This window comes from Indicator indicator, chromosome 18 (assembly GCF_027791375.1).
Source record: "Indicator indicator isolate 239-I01 chromosome 18, UM_Iind_1.1, whole genome shotgun sequence".
Lineage (NCBI taxonomy): Eukaryota > Metazoa > Chordata > Aves > Piciformes > Indicatoridae > Indicator > Indicator indicator.
In genome coordinates this window covers 4560241-4571922 of record NC_072027.1, presented here as the reverse complement: position 1 = coordinate 4571922, position 11682 = coordinate 4560241, and positions in this window count along the sequence as shown.

Sequence of the window (11682 nt, the reverse complement as noted above, 5' to 3'; positions counted from 1 at the left end):
ACAAATGCAGATCTACAACTTTATTTTCCAGAGCTGTTTGTCCCACCATCAGCTGGTGATGGGTTTGCTTCCACCCAAGGGGCCTGACATGCTCAGCTAGGGATAGGTCACAAACAGTGATGCAAACAGCCCTTTGCTGAGTCAACATCTCCATGACCACCCATTGAAACACTACAACTCTCTCTGTGGCAAATCCCAGCTGACCCCTTTATTGACTCCCCTGAAGACAGACTTTGTAATTTGCAAACCCCAAAATGCTCTCTTCCTCATACAGAAAAGGCTGCTAGCACTATTTTTTTCCCCTCCTCATGAATGGTTGATTTATAACTACTTATAGAAGTGCTCTGTGCCCCAGTCTCAGTTTACGCTCTTTGCTGAGTCACAAACATAAATCAGAGTTGTGGGTGGATCCCTGTTTGTTATTAAAGCACCTTATGTTTCTCTCAGCCTCACCAGAGGAAGCAGAAATTACTGGGAACGCATTAAAGTTACAGTAGGTCTGTTGTTGTTTGAGGATATAATACCCCCACAGATTGTGCTGCTGTGTTGTTTTCTGGTTCAATGAAAAAAAAAAATGAATAACAAAGTTAAAAAAAAAAAAAAGATTGTTGAAAACATGTGAGAAGAGGATTATTTACTGTGAAAAGGGGATGCAACCTAAATCAGAAAGCCTGGTTATCAATAGCTCAATCAAATGTTCGTACACACGACAAAGTTTTCTTTCAATCCGAGTGCCCAAAACATTGCAAATGCTACAGATGAAGTCAAATAATGATTGAGGTGATTATGCAGTTTAATATTGATACATGAATCAACCCTCATTTTCACTCCCTGGCATCAAACTCAAGACAAGCAGAAAACAAACGTGAAATGAGGGAAGATAAAAGGATGCTGATTTAGTAGGGAAAAAAAGCCCCAAAAAGCAGCAGCAATTGCTGCAATTCAAACAGCCTTGCAAAGATCCCATCATTACCATCTGGCTCAGCATCTCCCAGGCTGCTCTGCTAACACATGAGATAAATAAATGTGTGGGCTGTGCTTTAGGGTGGCTGATCTTGGCCCTTCTAATAGTCAGAGGAATCAAAGCTTTGAAGTGGAGTAACTGAGTCAAGAAAAGAAGTATCAATTTCCAGCCCTTACATCACATCCTAAGTAGCAGGCTGCCTGCTTCCAGCTGGGAAAGGGGAAGTCTGTGCACAGTGAAGAAAGCCTAAAGAATCACCAGAATTATCAATGTCTTTCTGGCAATACAGATACTGACGTCATCTCTCCTCATTCCTTAATTGTTACTCATGCTTTATCCAGGAGAGAAATGGGAATTGCTATGTTGGATCAAATCACTCATCACACAAACTCCTACCCTGTCTCTGTCTCACTCCTGGTGTGGTGCATCGCACCTTAGCAGCCTGTAAGTATTAAATGGGCTGGTTTTCACCAGGGATGATAATAACTGACTGGAGACAGGCACCTGTGAAAAGACAAAAGGGAGAGGTTTTCTTCGTTTGCATGTGTGGCCCCTGCACAAATAACTTGAACTCCCTCAAAATACTGCCAAGAGGAAAAAAAAACAAAACCCAAAACCTAATCGTGGTACAAAGTACCATTATTCAATTTTCTATTAAAAGTTATTTAAATTCTTAATGGATGTGAAAGCACAAAGTTATTGGCTTCAGTTAAGAGGAGGAATAAACAGATTTGCAGAGTTTCTGAATACTTAGAAAATAGAAGTACTGCCTGGCCTAGAGGCACTCCTTCAGGTGTGTCTTTAATCCTCTTCTACATCTCCAAAACCAGTTTTTAAAGTTTCACAAAGTGATTTTTCTACACAACTGCCCATAGCAGTGGGGTGTCCCAGCTTTTGCATTCTTTTGGAGCATTTAAGCCCTCCGTGGCTCTGTAGTGTGGCCAGTGACTATGACACGCCACAGGACACTGCTGCCAGCTCTGCAGATGTGTCACTGAAGGGGGAAGGGGACAACATTTAGCAGCAGCAACTGCTCTCCCCTGTGAAATAAGCTGATGCAGGAGAACCACATTATGGACACTCAAAAGCAAGGTCTCCATCTGAGCTGTCGCTGTGAGGCTGCTCTATTAGGGCAAAGACCTGTGAAGTTTAGTGGGTAGATGAGGATCTGTAGGTTACCTACGATTTCTCCTCTTCATCCTTAAGATACCACAGAAACGACAGAGTGCTAAGGATATAATCTGAAACAATGTCATCTTTAAAGAGTCATCCTGTTTTCCAGGCTGGAAGGGAAAGATGAGAGTGATGATACAGGCCCTGTTACACTGTGTGGAGGGGTCCCATATTTAGAGACTTACTTTGCTCATCAAGATTTTCACCCAAGACTTTCTGTACCTCACAAGCAGAGATCAGTGCTGTATTACAAACAAAAAACCCCCAGACTTCCTTTGTACTCCCAACAAGGGACCCAGACAGAGAACAGCACACCAACACCACGTTACCTGACACACCACAGAGTTTGCAACCCAGTGTAACCACATCTGCAATTCGAGTGAGGGAGGCTCGGGTGAGAGCAGACTATTAGCAAGCTTCATGCAGCCCTACAGACAAAACACTGAGCTGTGCAGCTTCAGTCACATAAAAAGGGCAAATGGGCTATTTTTTTTGGAATATAAAGATGCAGGAATTGCTTTAGAAATCATACACATCTCAGTGTACTTGCTTCAGAGAGTTTAGGACTATCGGACAGCTGCAGTGAGTCATGTTACTGATAGAACCTAATGTTCCTAACAGGCTCTGCAAAAGCAGAACTATTCAGCCTACAGCATCATGCCACCTTGCCCACAGAAACCTTTGAACATCCAGATACAAGTGGTCAGTGGCACAAGAAAAGTAGTATTTATCCCATCTGAGGAGCTGGCAGAGAGAACAATTTGCCTAAACTCACAGAACCCGCAGGAGGGTTTGGACTGAAACCCACAGTGCAGCTCTCCATGGTGCAGGAACTAAAGGGAAGTCCCTAAGCATGAAAGCTTCTTGCACTTGTCACAGCCCTTGCCTCCCCTGCCCACGTCTCATAGTAAAGCCCCCAAGAGCTATTGCCATCTGTAGTAGCGTGATGGCAACTGGTGCACTGTCTACAATAACACAGGGAACCACAGACATTTGGAAGGGATTCAGGTGAACGTGGTGCTGCTTTGTACAATGAATAATGTGCCACTGATTGCGTTGTGAGACTCACTCCTAGCAAAGCACTGGCTTCTTCTGGACAATGGGCAACTAACCCTAGTGATGAAAAGGCAGGTTTCCATCTCCTCAGAGCTCATTTATATTCTACAACTCCAGGACTGAGAATAAAGGGAGACGCAATGTAGAATGCAAAGACCTGGTGACCTAATTCATTAACCAGAGGCTGCTTTCACCCATTTCTCTATACTTTTCTGTATGTCCCATGAGCTCTTTTCTACACACATCCCTCTCTTCCTCATTCCTGCCAAGGAACAGAAGTTATTTAAGCTTCCTATCTAGTATGATGATATTTTGTTTATAAAGATTCACCCTTGAAACAAAAAGAAAGAGGTGATGATTGCTATGTGTTTCAATTTCTTGGCCAGGGCTTGTACTACAGCCCCTTGGGTTTAGCTGACCTCTGCTTCCAAGTCCTCCAGATGGAAAGCCACAGGTGCTAGGAGAGCTATCCCTCTCTGGCTGCATCCACAGAGCCATCCTGCCTCCTCCAGCTTTTGCAATGAAGCATTTTCCCCCAAGAGTTTGATTATGAAATGTCACCGTGGAAACAGTTGGAATATAATATGTGCTCGCTTGCTGTCCCCCCCCTCCCCTCCCACCAGCCTCTTCACTTTCCAAAGCTATGTTTTGCTATACAAAAAAAACCCCAAACACACCACAACCCTTCTTGCTTCTCTCTTCCCCCTATACCTGCAAAGGGGATTATCTGTACCTCACAGTCACCGTGACAAAAACAGGTGCCCCAAAAAATAGCCTTGTTCATTATCAGCTCTTTGGTATCTTGTATGAACACCAAACCTAAACTCAACTGGCTGTTACTGCAGTTATTAGGATTTCCCTCCTTTCCCTGCCAAATAACACCACTGCTGTAAAAAAAAGCATTATACAGAGACTTTGAACCAGTAGGAACATGGTCTGCTGTTGCTATAACTGACACCACAAGAAAGTCTCTACAGCAACGCATAATTCCCCATCACACATCTCAGCTGTCCTGTTCCCATTAGTGTTATAACGAGAACACAACACAGACACACATTTTGGTTTTCTTTCTCATGTCCCACCAGCTAGAGGCAGGTCTTTAGATGATGGATTCTTTGTGCTGTGCCTGCGTTAATAAGGGATGACTTTCCCCTAATCATGATTTCTTCCACGCTTCTCGTCAGCATCATAAAAGGTCAGAGCTGTCCACCTGGGAGTGGAAAGGTCAGTTCACTTTGGATCTGACACATGGTATCTCATAGCTCCTGGAATATAATCAGCTCACTTCATATTTATTTTGTGTGGCCGCAGCACTATAAAAGAGCGGGGGCTGTTCCACAGAAATCTTGAGTCTCTTGCAAAGAACGAGCAAGAACAAGCAAACCCAAGGGAAAATTTAAGCTCAAGAGAGTGATACTGAGTAGGTCTCTTTCTCTGCGAGAGAACAATGTTGCAGTTCTCCAAGATCATATAGGGGATTTAGATCCTCAGACCCACAATGATGATTAGGGGACTTGAGCATCTCCCCTATAAGAGAGACTCAGAGCCCTGGGGCTATGTAGTCTGGAGAAGAGAAGACAGAGGGAATCTCATTGTCTATAAACATCTGAGGGGTGGGTGTCAAGTGGAGGGGGCCAGGCTCTTTTGGGTGGTTCACAGTGATAAGACAAGGAACAGTGGGTTCAGACTTGAACATAGAAGGTTTCACCTCAACATGAGGAGAAACTTCTTTACAGTGAGGGTGACAGAGCACTGGAGCAGGCTGCCCAGGGGGGTTGTGGAATCTCCTTCTCTGAAGAGTTTCAAAACCCACGTGGATGCATTCCTGTGTGAACTACCCCAAGTGATCCTGCTCTGGCAGGGGGGTTGAACCTGATGATCTCTTGAGGTCCCTTCCAGCTTCTGATATACTGTGAGACTGTGGTATTTATTAGTTTTAAATTGCACCTAAATATCCCCCAGGCAGTTTTTAAAGTGTCAGGCAGCACCAGGACTTTGGTGCTGCACAGATGAACCCATTCCATGGGACTCTTCCGCATGCACTAGTCATTGGAACTGATACCAAGATACCTTCCACAGTCACATGTACATTCTGACAAGACAACACAGGGAACAAATAGGATTCTGGAGAAGCTTTGGGCTTCTACAGTGAGGTTCAGACACGCATTGTTCTCCCAGTACCTTCTCAGACATCCTTGCACTTTCTGTGAGGTACAGAGAAGGGGAAGCAAATAGCCCTGGGGGAGACAGGGAGCCCAGGCAGAATCTCCCCTCCTTGTTGACTTTCCTAGACCTGAAGGAATGCAAAGGTTCATGCCTTGATAACTTGAATGGTTGGAGTGTATGAACTTGTTACCTCCAAGGAGGCCTCTAAGTTAACTGTAAAAGATGCTTCTTGGAAGTGGGAGTCTCAAGGATGCTTTGCACTACAGTACTCAGTCACTATTATATCTCCCCAGTAGCACCTTATTTGTGAAGCAGCATGGGAGAAGGGTATGTGCCATGTGATTAGAGAGAAGAACATGCTTCCTGCTCCTCACACAAGCCACAACCCTCCAAAGAAGCAGCTTGCAGTGGTTGCCCCCTTCACTCTCACCAGCAGCTCCATGCACAGAGCAGTGTAGGCTGGTCTGACAGAACCTGGCAAAAAAAAAGGTTGACTCAAGAACAACAAAGAAAAAAGTAAAAAAAAAAAGATGTTATTGGGTGGCAAATAGCAGTATTTACACTCTGAACACATTTCTCTAGCTGCTTGGCTCCTTCAATGACAATTCAGGAGCAGGCTTAGGAAATCCCCAAGACAGGCTAATGGACACCCCTCCTACCCTGGTCCCCAAATAAGCAATTCAAATTGGCAGCATCTCTCACCAGAATTGTTAATGCTCAGCTCCTGTAACTCCCAGGCTCACCAGGTGGAGAAGAATCACAAAGACTCTTGATTTAATGCTGCTTCTATTTCTGACATGCTTTCAATTATCTGCAAAGGCAACCTATCCCTCACATCCCCTCACCCTCTTCCCTGATCCCTGCACTGATAACAACCCTTTGAAGCAAAGCCCCTTTCACACAGGGAGCTGTACAATGGCAGCTCTGGGAGATGAGTGGTTGGCCCAGGATCAGGTTGGACTGCAAAAATGTGCAGGGATGGAATGGACCTCAAGCATCCATGGTCACAAGCCAACCTACTGCCATTGCAAGGGCCCCCCCCCCCCCAGCACATGGGGATGAGGAAAATCATTGATGCCTTTCCTCCATTTGGCTCTTCTCATCTGTGATGGAAAGAGCTAGAATGCAAAGTCCTCACTGGCAGCAAACAGCGCTTGTCCTTTCACCCACTGCTACAGGTAGAGCTACAGAAAGGTTATCAAGTAGGACAAAGCCATTTTCACCATCCAACACAAAGCATTTTTCATGTTTCCAGTGCCCCTTTTGGAGAGGAATTCAGGACATCTGCTATTTAAGCCATAATCTGATTTGGATTTTTCATCTAAGCAGCTGTGACAAATTGCTGTCTCCAGTTGCGAGACTCAATTGTCCTTCAACATTGAAGCAGTGTAGGTGATGAGGAAATCAGACCCATTCATACCTGACCACCAGTTAATTACTAGGCACTCAGACAAGCCTGTAACCTCAGGGAAGGGGAGTGAGGAGTGGGAGGCTGATCTATCACACTGCTGCAGTCTGTTACGTCTTACAGTCATGCTTAAGCTTGCCCATTGAAACAGGGCAACCCGCTTGTTACCACTGACTTCCACCCACAGTTTTCCTACTTCAGGTGGGGAGTTGAGTTATGGCACTTGTGTATCAGCATGTTGTGTATCATTCACCTTGAGTACTGTGTCCAGTTCTGGGCTCCTCAATTCAAGAGAGATGTTGAGGTGCTGGGACGTGTCCAGAGAAGGGCAACGAAGCTGGGGAGGAGCCTGGACCACAAACCCTATGAGGAGAGGCTGAGGGAGCTGGGGGTGTTTAGCCTGGAGAAGAGAAGGCTCAGGGGTGACCTCATTGCTGTCTACAACTACCTGAAGGGAGTTGTACCCAGGTGGGGGTTGGTCTCTTCTCCCAGGCAACCAGCAGCAGAAGAAGAGGACACAGTCTCAAGCTGTGCCAGGGGAGGTCTAGGCTGGATATGAGGAGGAAGTTCTTCACAGAGAGAGAGATTGCCCATTGGAATGGGCTGCCCAGGGAGGTGGTGGAGTCACTGTCCCTGGAGATGTTCAAGAGAAGACTGGATGAGGCACTTAGTGCCATGGTCTAGTTGATTGGTTAGGGCTGGGTGCTAGGTTGGACTGGAGGATCTTGGAGGTCTCTTCCAACATGGTTGATTCTATGATTCTATAATTCTATATTCACTGACTAACCTCACTGCTTCAAACATTAAACAGCTTCCAGAAAATACTCTTTTGTCCATTCATTTGGGTTTTTCCACCTGTTCATTTGTGCTCCCCCACCCCCCCCACCCCCAGATGATCATGAAGACAACACATGTCTGCAGAGCATGCTTGATACAGATACCTGCATCCAGACAACTTGATAGTCTACACTACATAAAGTAAAAGGGGAGAACATGCTTTGGACAGTCATTTGCACAAGGCCTTTTATCAGCTTATTGTGGAAAAAGTACAAATCTGTTTGTTTCCAACCCACAGCACTGTCTTTTGCTGACAGATATTCTACCTCAAAGTGGGTTTTAAACTAATGAAAAGTTAAATATCTGATGAGTCTCCATTTGTACTGTGTGTGGGAAAGTGCTGCAACACCTGAGACTTTTTTTTTTCTGTAGTTGGTAAAAGAATAAAGATGCCTCTGACAGAAAATTGCAACCTTCCATTGAAAAGTCTTCTCAGAAAATTGGCATTTTCTGCCTGTCTGCTTTTGATAGAAAATAATTTTCTTCCTAGTGTTTCCTTTGTATAGGTTTGGAAATCTGAAAACCCTTTGGCTGAAAACCTGGGGTGGGGGGGGAAATTAAAACCAATTCTGGGGGACAGAGTGGGTGGGAGGTGTGTTCAACCAAAAATATTTCACTTGACATTTTTTCAGTGAAGAGTCAACCACTTCTGTGGTACGTCTACCACCTGATCTTGCAGGCAGACAGAAGATTCTCCATGAGAGGCACAGAGAGACCTGACATTATGGAGATCAGCATCAACATTTTCTCCTTCATGCAGCTTTGCTTTGCACAACGTTCTGGACTATAGCTTAAAATGAATTCTAAAAAAATCCAAACCCTTGGGCCCTGGAATCCACAGGAATAAGGCTTTCAATCAAACCAAGTAAAAAATTAGTTTACATGGAAACATCCAAGACTACGTATACTTGGGGAATGAGCAGACATTTCACTGACATTACCTACTAGGCATTTGCAAGAGAACAATCACAATTTCTATCCTTCCTTCTGGGACTGAAGTCTGTCCCTAGAAATGCCTGTTCCATGTTTGGCTGTTGCTAGTCTGGGGTGGGCTGAGTGGTCAGGCCCCCACCATCTCCAGCCTCAGACTGCACCCACAGGCAGCTGCTCTACTGCACACTGAGCACAGCAGCCTTCCTGGGGTGCAAAAAGCAGCATCCAAGTAGCCCTGTAACCATGACAACATTCAGGATCAAAAATACACACATTTCAACTGCTTGTAGTAAAAAGGAAATATCAATAAAGGATGGGAGCCACTTTCTGCACATTCCCATCTTCCTCGTAAGAAAGTCCTTGAGAATACTTCAGCTCTTTAGCGTATGAAAATAAAGAAGGCAGAGTCTACATCCAGCACTGACTGCTTCAGGGTCAGTTCATTCCCTATTATTCTTCCTAATTTAATTGAAGTATCTGAATTTCTTTAGCTCCTTTGCATTTTGATGTTAATGCCTCAGATAGGTTGTTTTCCCCTTCTCCATTTTCTTCTTAAAGCAAAACACTGTGAGGAATGACAGTCATTTTACTGAGCATACAGTGATTGTGACTTGAACGTCACCCTGCAAGCCTGATCCAGAGCAGGATTCACTTTTTACGTTCCCCAGCTGCAAAAGAAGTTGCACTGTCCTATCACTTTGCCATGCTGATGCTAAGAACACCCCAAGTTGCTATGGCAACAAGGCTAATTAGAAATGGGCTAATGTTGGGGCTGATCCTTTCAAATTTCTCTAGACTGCAGTAAGATGGTTAAAGGATTCAGAACTACTTGTTTTAAGAGAAAACATGAGTCAACTGCTGCTCCTTATGAAATAGCATCTGGATATTTCAACATTTACACCACACATGCTTCCTTTAACCATGGCTGGTTTGGAGAACCAGGCAAGTGTTGTCAGGACAGCACTACCTTGGCAGAGAGGTCTCCGGTTTGGGAGGAGATTCCAGCTCAGTTATCTGACCAAAGCCATCACAGAGCCAACAGCTCCAGGGTGCCCAGCATCCACCTTCATTTGAAAGGTTTGCAAGTCAGTTTGGGAGAAAAAAAAAAATATATATATTAAAAATTCCCTTTTCTCCTGCTATCACTTCTTGTAACAGCAAAGAAAAGGGTCCACACAAAGTAACTCTGCAGTGAAAACACCTGTAAAGAGAGCAAAAAGAACAGGGCTTCACTAGAATGCCTGCCAGCCAGGAAGGGCTTCCTGAGGGAATTTCAAAGCACTTTGTTAGAGGGGCTTGTCGAGTCTGGTCTGTCTTTAGCTGTTGTTAAAGATGCAGGAGCATCGTGCCACATGCAAGAGGATGGCAGAGTTATTAGGGCTCTCCTCACTGCTTCTAGCTTTGCATTAGTCAGGATCAGAAAATCAGGCAAGGGTGAAATGGCTAGAGAATAGAGAGCTAATCACTCTAAGGATGCTTTTAATGAACTTGTCCTGCACAAGACTGATGCAAAGTAATGAGGAAAGATGAGGAAAATAATGTCTGAGGAGCCAAAATCATTTGCAGGTCTCTGCAGATGTCATCCTTCTGCTGGGTTTACCCAGGAGTATCACAGCACCTCCAGCGTTTGTGCAGAACCCTGATGTGACCATGGGCAGGACTTAGTGCTTGAGTCACCAAGTCACAAAATGGTGAGGGTCTTTGTGTGCATTACATAAGGGTGCTGCAAGGACAACTTCAGCACTAGTGGGGGATGAAGCTAAACAGAGAGACTTTGCACCTATTATTCCTATTCTTGTCAGGTTTTTAGATAGCATTCCAATTGTAGTACTGGCAGTTCTGCACTCTTTTGAACTGCAGGGTATGCTGAGGTCTGGTTTCCCTCTGAAACATATTTTAAAGAAAATAAAAAAAAAATCATTGAAATTATAGCTCAGAATTCCTACAGACATGTTGAATCTTCAGGTAAGGAAAAGAAACTGCAGAGTATTTTAAGCATTGCTTCTGAAAAGCAGAGATCACTGTTTATTGCCTCAAAGCCTCTTTCACCAGAGGCAGAGCTATTATTACAATAAAAGCCAGGAGAATTTCAGAAGAGTTGTACCAAATGCATCAAAATATACATTTAAGTCCCCTTCCACCCTTCCAAACAGGGTCAATGCCAATTTTGCACCTGAAGGGAGAAACAGCAAACTGTTTTGGTCCATGTTACCAAGAAGCACACATGTATGCACTTCACACAGAGGTGTTACGGCTGAAGTGGTTCTTTTACATTGTGTTCCATAAATGCAGCTGCTGGGTTGTTTTTTTGACCAAAGAATCTGGCAAAGTTCCAGGATGTTAAAACTGGAGTGAAGAGAGAAGAAATGAACAAGAAAATTTCCAAAACTGAAATTACAAGTAAATTTTGCAGCGCAGCCACTGAATTTGGCTCCAAGTTGGTCACACTCAAGCGAGCACGTCTGAAGATGCCACCAACCCTCAGCCAGGTCATGCTCATAGACTCAATCCATTGCAATGTGAAACAAAATTGTTTATTTTACACCACTGCTGAAGAAGGCCTGGAAGTGAGTAGACAGCCCTTAAACCAGCTGAGGTGAAGGCACTGCAGCTTTTTGAAACACTGTGGCCCCAGCACTGACAACACAAGCATCCTCAGACAGACTTAGAACTTTGCTTTCCATTCTGCTATTGGCCTCCATAACTCCTTAGTCAGGTAATTTTCTCCCTCCCTTTCCCACTCTTCTGGTCACTTCACAAAGAGTAGTGGCCACCTCCCACAAAGTGCTCTACAAACCCTAGCAACTCGGGGCCTCTAGGTGCTACTGTAATACAAAAAATAAATAAAAGGTCCTGGAACAGTGAGAGCTATATTTTCCACACATTACAGAATTGGATTGCTTGCAATATGGCTTTCTCCTCCTTATTAGAGCATCTCCTCCAGCACTGCTTTCCAATATGCTCCTGGGCATCAAGGAGCCATGCAGGCAAGATTTCTCCCACCCCTCTCCCTGAGATGTGTGCTGCTCTAGCTGGCAAACATCAAGAGAAATCATTAGAAATCCAGCCCCCTGAGCTATGCCTGTTACTGAACATCCTTTAGGTCACATTGTTCTAGTCAGCTGGTGGCAACTGAATCTTCTGA